The sequence below is a fragment of the Mustela erminea genome, chromosome 4 (genome assembly GCF_009829155.1).
Source record: "Mustela erminea isolate mMusErm1 chromosome 4, mMusErm1.Pri, whole genome shotgun sequence".
NCBI lineage: Eukaryota > Metazoa > Chordata > Mammalia > Carnivora > Mustelidae > Mustela > Mustela erminea.
Genome location: NC_045617.1, coordinates 150,078,326 through 150,090,435, shown reverse-complemented (window position 1 = coordinate 150,090,435; position 12,110 = coordinate 150,078,326). Strand labels below are relative to the sequence as shown.

General features: G+C 52.8%; 4 non-coding genes across 4 annotated transcripts; 2 read left to right on the top strand and 2 right to left on the bottom strand.

Annotated features, from left to right (window-relative positions):
• Nucleotides 1–1,995: 1,995 nt before the first annotated feature.
• Nucleotides 1,996–2,067, bottom strand: TRNAA-AGC. Its single transcript has one exon. It is a non-coding gene; the product is annotated as a tRNA-Ala (tRNA).
• Nucleotides 2,068–3,215: 1,148 nt separating this feature from the next.
• On the top strand, nucleotides 3,216–3,287 carry TRNAA-AGC. The gene has a single exon. It is a non-coding gene; the product is annotated as a tRNA-Ala (tRNA).
• Nucleotides 3,288–3,728: 441 nt separating this feature from the next.
• TRNAA-AGC lies at nucleotides 3,729–3,800 on the bottom strand. The gene has a single exon. It is a non-coding gene; the product is annotated as a tRNA-Ala (tRNA).
• A 6,510-nt stretch (nucleotides 3,801–10,310) lies between these two features.
• Nucleotides 10,311–10,382, top strand: TRNAA-CGC. Its single transcript has one exon. It is a non-coding gene; the product is annotated as a tRNA-Ala (tRNA).
• Nucleotides 10,383–12,110: the final 1,728 nt, after the last annotated feature.

Here is a 12,110-nt window from a genome sequence, read left to right as displayed (position 1 = left end):
GCCGGAGGCTGACTTCTGCCATGAAGGTGGAGAAAATGCCAAAAGAGAGGACAAGATGGGGGAGAGAGCCAGGCGTGGGATACTGGGAAGACGTGAAGGTCTGAGGAACGATGCTCCTGGAAGAACCTACACGTGGTAACTGACCAACCGACATCCCCGTTAGAAGAGAAAACCGTCTTTCCTACAACCCAGGTGTAGTGTGGATTTCAAGAACATTATCTTACTAAGTTGAGGAATCACTACCCTCAGGAAATTATCTTCTCGGGACTCTGCAATAGGTACAGACATTAAGTGATGTAGAATTTTCTTTAGGATTCCTCCTAACACTCCTAACAAATCGAAAAACCCACACTGTTTACAGGTGTGACATAAAAACGTTTCTCTCTTATGAATAACTACGTATTTACAAAACGTACAGAATTTAATTAAGGAGTGAAGATATTTGGAGGAAAATGAAAGAGTGTGATCTTCTTGGAACATGTTTGGTGGAATCACCAGGGGAGAGGGGAGAGTGGAAGGTGTGTCTTCCTGGGCCAGTCGCTGCGTGAAACCCAGAGGCACGGAACTGCTTGGAAACGAACATTTACTTTGGGAGGAGCGCACCCCCTAGAGTTTGTAAGTTAATTCCTGGGACAACCAGTGATTGGGCATGACTTGCAACGTCGCCCACATTTACGGGGTGGGAGAGAAGCACGGTTCCGAAACTCCTGAAGCAAAGCCTTCACAGAGCCTCTTGATTAACGCGGCGGTCTGGTTTCCTGAAAGGGGCGCATTATTTGCCACAAACACTGAATTAACACAAACCAGACAAGTCACCTCTTTTGTGAGCGACAATAGCCATTCTCCTTCGCTCAGATCTCTTGCTTTGCCCTCAGGCCTCCCTGTGCAATATTTTCTTCTGGTTTAGGTCAGCCATCAAAACTGTTTTACCTGACGAACTGGGTGGCATGATCAAATTCACGAGGACTCATCAAAGTTATCATTTTTATGGGGACTGTGGATTTAAAACTCCCTGGGGAAGAAGGTAGGATTGTCCCACAAGCACAAAGCGATTGTCCACGTCGGGGACAAGGTGCATCTTCGTTCTTTGATGCTCCCCTAAGTTCCTAGAACACCTGCTCTGCATCTTTTCTGGCCTTTCCAAGAGGCAGTGTTTTGACAACAACACCAGAATCTGGGCTCAGGGTCAGTGGGATGGGGAACTTTCCCTGCACTCTGGTCACTTCTTTAATTTTGGAATCCAAACAGGGCTGTGTGGCAGGGAGCAGCGTCTGCCTTCTCAGCTCACACCCACGTCCATGAGCACCTCTCCGTCTTCCCGGAGATGGCGAGGGAACAGAGGGCGGCCTGCTTCTTTGCCCGGGATGGACTGTCCCCGACCTGTCACACCTGTCTCGAGACCTGTCACGAGGGGACGGTCACCTGCGCGGTTCGCAGGGCTCAGGACCAGCAAATTATGCAGCCCGCTAGTGCCACTGCTCCTTGCTGGGCAATCCTGTGTTCTCCGTTCCAGAGGAGAAACCGTCTTTCCAGGAAGCACTCGAGCAGGCTGACTTTTTCAGATTTCCTAGGCCTTTAATTTTAAACTTTCCTTCACCTCCAGGAGAGACCCTCTTGACCTGGTTCCAGATGCGAGTTTGGGGTGCCCGGAGGGTGAGGTGGGTGTGGGTCGACTGTGTCAGGAGCTGCCCTTCCAGGTCAGAGAGGTTCTGGCTCTCCTAACACACATTTTCCCCCACAGCGCAGTTTTTGTGGAGTGTGAGACTTTATAGAACACAGCAGCGGTTGCTGCGGGTGGATGGAAAATAAAAACACCGACTTTGAGCAAATGAGCATCAACTACCACTTTGTATTCCAAAACGTTTATCTAGGGAGTTCACAGAGAGAGCATGTCCCTCCCAACAACAGGAGCACTGCAGACAGAAACCTGGAGTTTTTTTTACTCGAAGATCAAAAGGTGTGCCTGCACCAGGAGATGCCTCGGAAACCGGGAAATGGAGGTGCTGGGGATTGAACCCAGGGCCTCGTGCATGCTAAGCACGCGCTCTACCACTGAGCTACACCCCCAACGCGCTGTCTCTAGTTTTCTGTTTTTTTCTTTTTTTAGAAGTGTTTTAATCACAGTCCTCTACCTCCCCCAGAGTCCCGAGGACCTGAAGCTGCTAACAAAAAGACTCTTTATATACAGCTCCCTTATTCAGGAAGGCCCTAGAATGCATTCTCTTCCCAGCCGCATGAAGAGAAAGGCAATGACGCTGGGCAGAAAGGCACCTGCCGGAGACCGATTCATGCCGGTCAGCCCACCCTGAAGCCGGGGCCACACAAAGTTTTAAGAGAAGATCCTGGTCCCAGCTCTGTCTGCTGGAGCAGCGTGGAAACAGTGTGGGACAGCTAGTCCCCTCCTTAATTTCCTAATACCGATCCCCACAAGGAACCAAGGCTGCAGGAAGAACTTGCGGTCCCCCGGGTTGGGCAGGGAAATCACAAGAGGAGCCTGGACCGTCTCTCCCTGCCAGAAGATAAGCAAGTGCTCTACAGGTGAAGGTTAGCTTAGGACACACGAACCACTAGACAAATCTTGGAGGCACTGAGGATTAACATTAACCAAAGACAGGGGCGCCTCTGGAAGAGGTGCACTGTCCACAGGAGCTTGTTTCCTAATCCCCTCCCCGCCTCCGGCTCTCAGGACCCGAGGAGCGCGCGCGGGACGGTGAGGACGCCCTCTCCAAGGACGTGGGGCGCAGCGGTTTCGGAGAGGAGGGGCTGACGCCCTCCTTGCCATTTCACACGGGTGCTGTGGAGTAGTTCACCGCGGCCTCCTCTCCGCACCTGGACCGGGACGTCCTGGGCACCGCGGGTGGTGTCCGCCTCCCTCCCTCCCCCTTCAGCGCCCCCCCCTTTTCCTCTTGGTCCGGTGCAGGTGCGGGTCTTTGCACGCCCGGCGCCGCCTCTCACAGATTTCTAAGCGCGCCGCAGATCGGAGAAGGACGCGGAGGACCAGGAGGACACTCGGTCCTGAGACCGCCCTAGGGGGGCAGGCGGCGGGCGGCGAGCAGGGAGCGCCGCGGCGGCAGCTCGGAACGCCCGTGTCTTCCCGGGCGCGTTGCCGAAGCAGGAGCGTCGCGCCGAGCGGACCCTGGCCCCTCCGCCGAGTCCCGCACCTGCGGACGCTCGCGGCAGCCAGCAGGGTGGGGCCCCGCAGGCCGTGCGCGGGAGGGGGTGTAGCTCAGTGGTAGAGCGCGTGCTTAGCATGCACGGGGCCCCGGGTTCGATCCCCGGCTCCTCCACGCGAGTCCGGGGCTCCCTGTGGGTTCTGTGGCCTCGGCTCTTCCCGACGTGGTTGCTTCAACACGGTGTTCTCTTTTCGTGCCGGGCATGTGTGGGCGGACAGGGCAGAGCAGAGACTAGGGAAAGAAACTGCAAGTTTCCTTCTCTGTTGACAGAATGGCGTGCAGAAAAAGGAAGAAGTCCAGCGGATTTTGTCCGAGGGCTTCTCAGTCTTTTTTGTCTTTCCATTGCTCTTTGTCTTTCCTGTTCCTGCAAACTTAACGCTCATTCATTGCAATTCCCAGGGCCTCGGTTCCTCCAACCCCGCAGCGATAGTCCCCGAGGCATTCAGATCTCCTCCCGACTCGCTTGCGCCCAGACAGCCGGGTCCTGCCAGGGCGAAAGGAGTCCAAGCCACCGAGTTCCCGTAAAAATAGAGAAGCCCCCAGGGGCCCCCCAACTGGAGGTGCCGGGGATTGAACCCGGGGCCTCGTGCATGCTAAGCACGCGCTCTACCACTGAGCTACACCCCCTCCGCTGAGGTGCCTGCGGGCCCCACCCTGCTGGTTGCGGGGATCGTCTCCAGGTGCACGAGATCGGAGCGAAAGGGTCAGGGTCCGCCCGGTGCAACTCTGCTGTTGGGAAACCCCCCAGAGAAGAGACGTTGCATCCCCGCGCGAGGGGGTTACAAAGAAATACGCGCGGAAGCCACGGAGATTCCCGGGGGTGGGGGGGACGCCTTTCACAGTCTCGGGTTTGCCATGAAAGTCAATGAGAAGGATAACGACCCGCTCGGCAACCAAACTCTCGGCAGGGAAGGTCTGACTCCCCCGGCCAGGTAAGAACCCGCCGGCCGCAGGGCTTGATGGTGGGACGGGGATGTGGAACGCGGGTCGGGCGGGGCGCTGGAGAGGCCGGTCCGGGCAGACTCAGGCTCTGTGAGAGCGGGACGCCCGCCTCTCCCAGCTTCCTGGGTTTGCAGCTGCGCGACTCCAAACCCTGCTGCTGTGTTCGCGCGCCGTCTCCCTGTGTGTGTCTGCCCAGATTCCCTCTCCCCGCAAGGACGCCAGTCAGCCGGCATTAGGACCTGCCCTCAGGGCCTCATCTGCGCTGGATGACATCTGCAAAGACCCTATTTCCAAATCAAGTGACATCCTGAGGTTCCAGGAAGCTCATACATTTGGAGGGAGGGCACCATCCACCCAGCGCAGCTACCCTACAGCGTGAGATGTGTTCCTTGCAGTTCTTTCTCTGTCTTGGGATTTGAGTAACAGGGCAAGTTAAATACGATTTAAAGAGGCATGTGAGGTGTCAAATAAGCTGCAACATTATTTAAGAAACAGGGCTGACCTTCATCAAAACGTAATGATACCAAAACAGAACAAAACCCAAACAAACCCCCCTTCAGCGTCAGTGTGGGAGGGTCACAGAGATTAAAGTACAGGGAAGTTTCCGGGAGAGCATGGCTGAAAACCAAGTGCAGCTGCCGGTCTCTGAAAGGTCTCCTCAACAGAGGAGTTGTGACTGGAAAGAGATATGACCTTTATTCAGGAGGCTGGCCCCAGGGGAGAAGGCGGACTCTGGTCCAGAAGCTGACCCCGAGGTTTCTGCCTGGCCCGCGGGGTCTAGTTAATCAGTTAAGGGGCGCAGTGGTCTATGGCATTCTTGATTACGACGGTGCTAGCAACGGACGTTATTGTGGTGCTGGAGGCTGTGCAAGACGGCTGGGTTCCTTGGTCTTCCCATGACTCTGGAGATGCGGAATTGTCTCGCTTCACCTCCTTTCCTCGTGCTATTTCCTGCTCCTTGACAACAGTGGATTGCCCTACCCAGGGTGACTGGGACCGCCTAAGAGAGAAATGAGCCACAAGTAGCCACTGGATTAATCAGCTTTTTCACCCGAGCTACCATTTTGCAATTATTGAAGAGAAAGGAAGATGAAAATGAGAAAAGGAAAAAAAGAAGCCCATGCAAAGACATATGCTGCCCACTTCTGAAGTCCCTTTCTGTCCTTGCTGTTAGTCTCTGTTTTAGTCTGTGCGACCTTCGTTGCAGACTTTTTCTCTACCCCAAGTCCAGTCGTCATTATTCGTGACCGAGGTGGGCATTACCAGCAAGAACCATGAAGCTTCCTTTCGTTTTAGTCTATGACATCTAAGAAACAATGTAGGGAGGTTTCAGAAAGCTCCAGACTCTGAGTCAGGAAGCATTATCCTCAGTTTTGCATTTTCATGAGGCTATGAAGAGGACAGGCTTGGAGAATGGGTAGTGGGAAAGGCTCAAAATTGCCCATTAGGGGCACTTGGGTAGCTCAGAGGGTTAAGCCTCTGCCTTCGGCTCAGGTCATGATCTCAGGGTCCTGGGATCGAGTCCCGCATCGGGCTCTCTGCTCAGCAGGGAGCCTGCTTCCTCCTCTCTCTCTGCCTGCCTCTCTGCCTACTTGTGATCTCCGTCTGTCAAATAAATAAATAAAATTTAAAAATTGCCCATTGATATCAGAAGATAAGGAGGTTTTAGGGTGTTCAATTGTGAGCTCTTAATCTTCTGGCTGGGAATGAGATGTTTTATTGTTACTGTATTAACCTTCATTGTTAATTCATGTCTCAATACTAACACAGAGCCTAAAACCACATAATGGTGGCAGGAATTTTCGGGGCCTTCTCTTTCTCAAGTAAATTGACCTAAAAACAACAAAAATTCAGAAGAAATCCTCAGTTTGCATTTTTCTTGTATCCTCAAATCTGTTTTTCCGTTTTCATGTGTTCACCGCCCTCAGCCTCCCAAGGGTCCCTGAAGTTGCCTTCCCGCCTGCAGTGGAGGCTGGATACAAGACTCGCTGGGCTGCCCGTGTTCCACCAAGGATTCTCTCGCTCGCTGTGTCTCTGGTCTCGCTCCCGCAAGAGTCTTGGTTTCAGGGGCCAGATGACAAACTGGGAAACTGTGCGGGAGGAGGCGCACCTGTAAGAGAAAGCCCGGCTTGATTAGCCTCTGACTAAGAACGAGAAATAGTAGGGGAAAGGGAAGCCTGGCTTTAACAGCAGCTGGAGTTCTGAACTCACGCTGGGACATGAAACCATCACCGACTGGGCTCTGCCGCTCCATAGGCAAGGACATCGTGGACATCTAACCGAGTGGAGTTTTGCCTCGTACTTTCTCCTTATTCCAGGTTTCCACACCGACTTTGCTCCCACTATACCCGAGATGGTCAAGCTGGAATCAAGTACGCAACACTGCTCCCCACATAACTACACACAGGGTTTCAGAAGAGTTGGCTTCCCGCGTTCGTGTGGTAGCTGCCTGTTAACAGGGCGCCCCAGACACCCCCGCACGTGTTCGCCTTGTGCACTAGCAGCACAGAGAGCCGCCGGGGCAGCTGCGGACCAGGCACGTCTGATCTTCCTGTGGGACAAAGGTCTTCGGGGCCTTCTCTTTCTCAAGAAGGGGGACCTTGTCCATTGTGTGTGTGTGTGTGTTCAGATGATGGGGAGAAGGATACAGTGGACCACCTGTAGAGATATCTCCTTTTGGGTGAAATCCTGCCGATAAATCACTGCAGTCTCGGGGTGCTTGGTTTTTCCAGGCTAGTGGCTCTCAGACTGGTTGATTAACAGAACCACCTGGGAGACTTTAAATTCATAGAAATTATTGACTGATTCTTCTCCAGATTTCAGCTCAGGTCATGATCTCAAGGTCAGGGGTTGGGGGCCCCCGCTGGGAGCCCTGTCTTGAGCAACCCCCCCATGTTGGGCTCGGCACTCAGTAGCGAGTCTCCTGCAGTCTCTGTCCCTCCCTCAATCCCCACTTCGCCACTCCCTTTCTTCTCAAAATAAACCTTAAAAACAACAACAATAACAAGGTTCCTGTGGGAGTTGTGGGTCCCACAAAACGTTGGCCAAACTCAGAGCTATTCTTAGCATCTTACGTGATGCAGTTGAGGACTTCTCTAGGCCTACAGAGGTTTTATAAGATCTTAGAACTTTGCGAAGGCTTTACAAAACCTAGTGTCCCAGCTCACGTATTGCCTCTTTGAGCTTGCTTTCTTTAGGGGAGGATTCTGTCCGAACAAAGCTCTGTAATGAACTGTAGCTTTTCCTTCCTTTTCTCTTCCCTCTTCTCTGTAAGCGGTTTTCGGAGCCCAGAGCCGAAGCATCCGCTAGCTGGGGCTACACCGGGGATTACCAGAGCAGTGATGGTAAAACACCCCATTCTTCATGCATGACCAAGCTTTGCGATCAGTTCACTCCTCTTCTGTCGAATCCTCCCTCCCTTAGCCTAAATTTCGAGACCAGCACCGTGTCACCGACCTGACCGTGTGTTCTTTCTCACCAACATTATTACTTTATTCCACTTCTTTCCTTTTTCTCCCAGGTGGACTGAAGTTCCCCGAGGTGACGCGCTGTGAACCTTCTATATATCTGCATGATCTTATGGGTTATCGAAAATCAGAATAGCAAAATTAAAACCACGTAATCAATAAAAGAGTAGCTAGTCAGCATTTATTGTGTATATAATAACGGCTCATGAACTGGGAGCTTTCACATTTAAAGCCGATGTGAAGCTCAGGGCATGACATCATGGGATTGGCTTATAATGTGAAAAGGAGGAACCTGTCTGGTTCTTATGGTCATGGTTCTTGCAGTGGGGGGTTCAGGATGGCAAGGGATTGCTTAAGAGTGGTTGTTTTACACCGGTTTTAGGAAGATGGCTTGTTTCTTTTATCAGAGGCGTTTACATAAAGTAACCTAAGTTTCCTTTGTGTCTGTGAGATAAGCTAGATTTAGTTTGGCTTATGCGGCTGAGATTGTTTTGTCTGCTCAGGCAATTTTCCGGTGTGGTCTGGGTTTTGTACTTAATTTTAACAGGGTCTTCCTTGCCTTGTAGTCACACAGAAGTTGCGCGAAAAGGAAATTGGAGTCAGATGTGCACTTCCCAGCTGGGATGCTCCGTGGTGCAGAACTGGAGCCCGTGCTCTGGTAGACTTCTGGTGAGCAGACTGGGGGGCTCTTAGTGGCAGAAACGCTCTCTGGTCTAGCATTCAGATACCCTTCTTATGACATAAAAAAAGTTTTGGGCTAGGATTTTGTGGAATCAGGACGTTAAATGCAGTAATCCTTGTTCTACCGACTGCTTGATCCTGTAACAGTGCAGAAAGCAGCTCAAGCCTCTCTTGTTGGGATTTCCTGTATTCTAGGGTCTATGCAGGTGTGCAGGGAGACCCCGTTTAGGCCTGGATTCCTTCAGGACAGCCTTTCTCCCTCCCATTCCAAGCTGTATCTAAGTTTCATCAGCACAAGGAAGACAAGAAGGAGTGAGAGAACGAAAGGTCGTGCTCACGTAGGATCTCGGGGAAGGAGACCAATGAGCGTGTTATGGCCCCATGAGTCAGCTCCTGCTGCTTTCCTCGGCGTCACAGTTCACCAAGGGACAGGAACGGGAAGGAGAGAGGAGGGGCAGCTGGCTGGCTCTGTCTGTGGACTGTGCAGGTCCTGCTCTTGGAGTTGTGTGTTCCAGCCCCATGGGGGGACACATTACTTAAAAATAGTATCTTTTTTAAAAAGGAAGAAAAGAAAGGGCAGAGGAAAGAAAAGCAGGGCCGTTGTGCAATGTCTGTTAGATGTTCTTTTTTGTTTCCTTAGTAGAACCTGCGTGAAGGCTGAGGAGCAGAAAACCATTGATTTTCCTCTGCCCTCACTGTCCTTATGCACACACACACACACACACACACACACACACGGAGAGGGAGAGACAGACAGACAGACACTTCAGTAAGCCAGAATAATCGCCAGCTGCGGCAGGATGTCAATACCGACTTCCGAGTGAGGAAGCAAGGGAAAGAGACCAAGCCCGCAGGAATGCAGTGCTTCCCGCCCCGGATGCTGGGGAAACGATTAGTGTCGGAAGTCCCAGGTGTGGTGGAAACCACTCAGGAAAGCTGTAGACTAAAAGGTCCACCAGCCCCAGATCCCCAGTTTGGAAGGTTCACACGTGCCAACAAGGAATTCTTCCCACGGCGTGTCAGCTGATGGCAGACCTCCTCTGCGATCACGGTCCCCAGTAAATCTGCCAGAGGACCCAGGGAGGAGAATCAGAGCTGGCCGCCTTCCGTCTTCCCTGCCCTCACTAGCAAACGCTCAACGTTTTTTAGTCTCCAAATGAACACCCGCCAGAAACACGTTCGTCAGTATTATGGGAGACTCTTAGATGAAGAGCCTTAGGTCTTGAAGTCAGTGAGATGTTTGATGGACGCGCTAAGCTGAAAGCCAGCTTTCCAGAACAAATGGCCTTTCCTCTGTCTTTCCTAGACCAGCCATTCCTGCTTGTTTTGAGGTGTCCAGGACTCCCCGAGTTTTCCAGCCACCGACGACACCACGTGGAGGCGGCCAGGCTCTTCCACTTCATTCTTGCAAATACACGCATTGATCGTGGCTTCTCGCTGTGTCAGTGGGTTCAGAGCGAAGGGAGTTTGCCGGCCTCGCTGGGTCCCCCAGCTTTGCTCGCTGCCCTGTACCTGCCCCCTCGCCCGTGCCCGTTCATTCCTCCGGTCTGTCGGCCGGGCGGGGGAAGGGGAGGAGTCACTTCCAGAGAGTCTTGTTTGTAAAACCCTTTGTGGACATAATCGTCCAGAGAGGGACAGAGAGGGAGAGTGGAAGCGGACTGAGGCCCAGCGCTGAGAGGGGGACGCCAGAGCCAGCAGGTGCCAAGTTTAGTGACTGGTCCCCCTGAGGCCCGGCTGGCTGTCTGGGGTCCAGAGGCGCGTGGAGCTGAACCGTTACCGCTGTGGTCTGTGCAGGAGACGTTCTTGAACTTTCCTGGTGGAGGCAAGTAGCTGTCCCTCAGCACTCCGCCGGTGAGCGGGCCCTGGAGCAGGTCACCCGAGTGCGGAGGCTGAGATTCGGTTTACAATCTGGTTACCCTGCGAAGCCTGTACTTACTACCCAGTGTAGGAATTTCACCCGGTAGACATTCTGCAGACCAATTCTAATAGTTTGAAAAATGGGAAAACAAATAATATTTTACCAAACAGGAGAGACCCAGGGAAGCGGGGGGGTGTAGCTCAGTGGGAGAGCGCGTGCTTCGCATGTACGAGGCCCCGGGTTCAATCCCCGGCACCTCCACGGTCCATTTTCTCCAGGATTAGAAAACCTACGGGATTACTTTTATTGTTTTCGCGTTTCTCCCCTGCGCTTTACGGCTCCGGCTTCCGCAGCTGCACAAGGAAGACAAAGGGGAGGAGGCTCGAAAGAAGGGACCAAGCCCCCAGGAAGTTCCTCCTTCCGAAGCCACTCCAGCCCGCACGTTCTAAGCGGGTGTTATTGGGTCTAACCAGACAGGGCGGGACAGAAACCGGACAGACTGGAGGGAAACAGAAATCGACGCCCTCCCTCCGTGTCAGCTCTCTGAGCGGTCAGCTGTGCTCATCCGACCTGGGTGTCTGGCTGGAGGAGGACAGCTGCTCCCCCAAGGCCTGGGGGTCTGGTCCCCTCTCCGCTCGCCCCGCGCGCGTCCCCTGTGCGCGCAACCACCGCCAATCACCGCCGGCGCGCAGCTGGGGTGCCGGGGCGGGGAGCAGGGGGGTCCTAAGCCTTCCCCGGAGCGACTGTGCACATCAGCGACTGTTCCACCCCAAACAGCGGCGCTTCGGGACATGGACACTGCCAGCGCGAACGTTGAAAAGACAATTGGAAGCTTTGAGGTTGGACGCTCTCAGACCTCAGGAAAAGCTTGTTTTGGGAAATTAGGCGTAAGGTATTAAAGGCATTTTGCTCGACGCCGGATTTGGGGAGAACAGTTGTTCTTGTAGATGGCAAATTGGGTCTCACTGGAGAGTTCCACATGCCACGTGATAGAAAGCATCCAAATCTGTGCACACACGCCACTGAAATAAGATCGCGAGGGTGTTACCGGCGAGCGAGGAGCACAGTTCTTTCCTTCCCACACGTCTGACTTCTGTGCACTGAATTCTAGTTTCTTGTGTTTGAAATATTTTCCAGGGCCAAGACGGAGCAGCTTCTGGGGGGTGGGGGCGGGTGCCACGTCAGCAAACCTAGAGTTAGGTTTCCACGTCCCTGCGGATGACCAGCTTGGCCAGACCTGCAAAATATCCGCCCATCCCCCAAACGCCTGGCCAACTGGGGCCTCCCTGCCCCGAACAAGACTGAATCAGAAATCTTCTGTTTGTCACTTCCTTGTTCTTTATTCTTTTTTTTTTAATTCTTTCTCCTATAAAAGATTCCTGCCTTCTACCCCATTTTGCAGTTCTCTGACTGTCCACATCATGAAGTGTTAAAGGAAGTCTGCATCACCTCAGCTGTCTTCTGCAATCATTTTTAACACTTGTTTTTGGAATTCTAAGGAAAGTCGTAAAGTGGAATCCATGAGTTATCGCCAGACCAGAGATCCCAGAGAGAGATGCAACCCAAAGGGGCTGTGTATGTGTGTGTGTGTGTGTGTGTGTGTGTATGGTTGGTTGTGGGGGTAGGAGGAAGGGTAAGGGTAGACAGATGTGTGAGTTTCTTGTGTTTCCTAAAACAAACACTGTCTTACACAGAAGGAGCCAGAACACTATAGGACTGCTTTTTTCTAAAGATGAGTCTAGGCTTGGTGGATCTATCGAAACGAGTTCTATTTTCATTTCCTTTTGGATGCCCGTTTGTCTGTCAACGGTGCAGAGACTGTAAATGCTGAGTTTCAAGAGACAGAGCAAGGCTTGAGTCATGTGTGCACACAGAAGAGCTCCCTCCTCAAAGGTAATTGGGCCAGAAAGGGTGGGATCGGCCATTCACGCAGGAAAATGGAACAAAGTCTCCAGGCTCCACGCAGTATGCCATTTATACAGCCTGTGC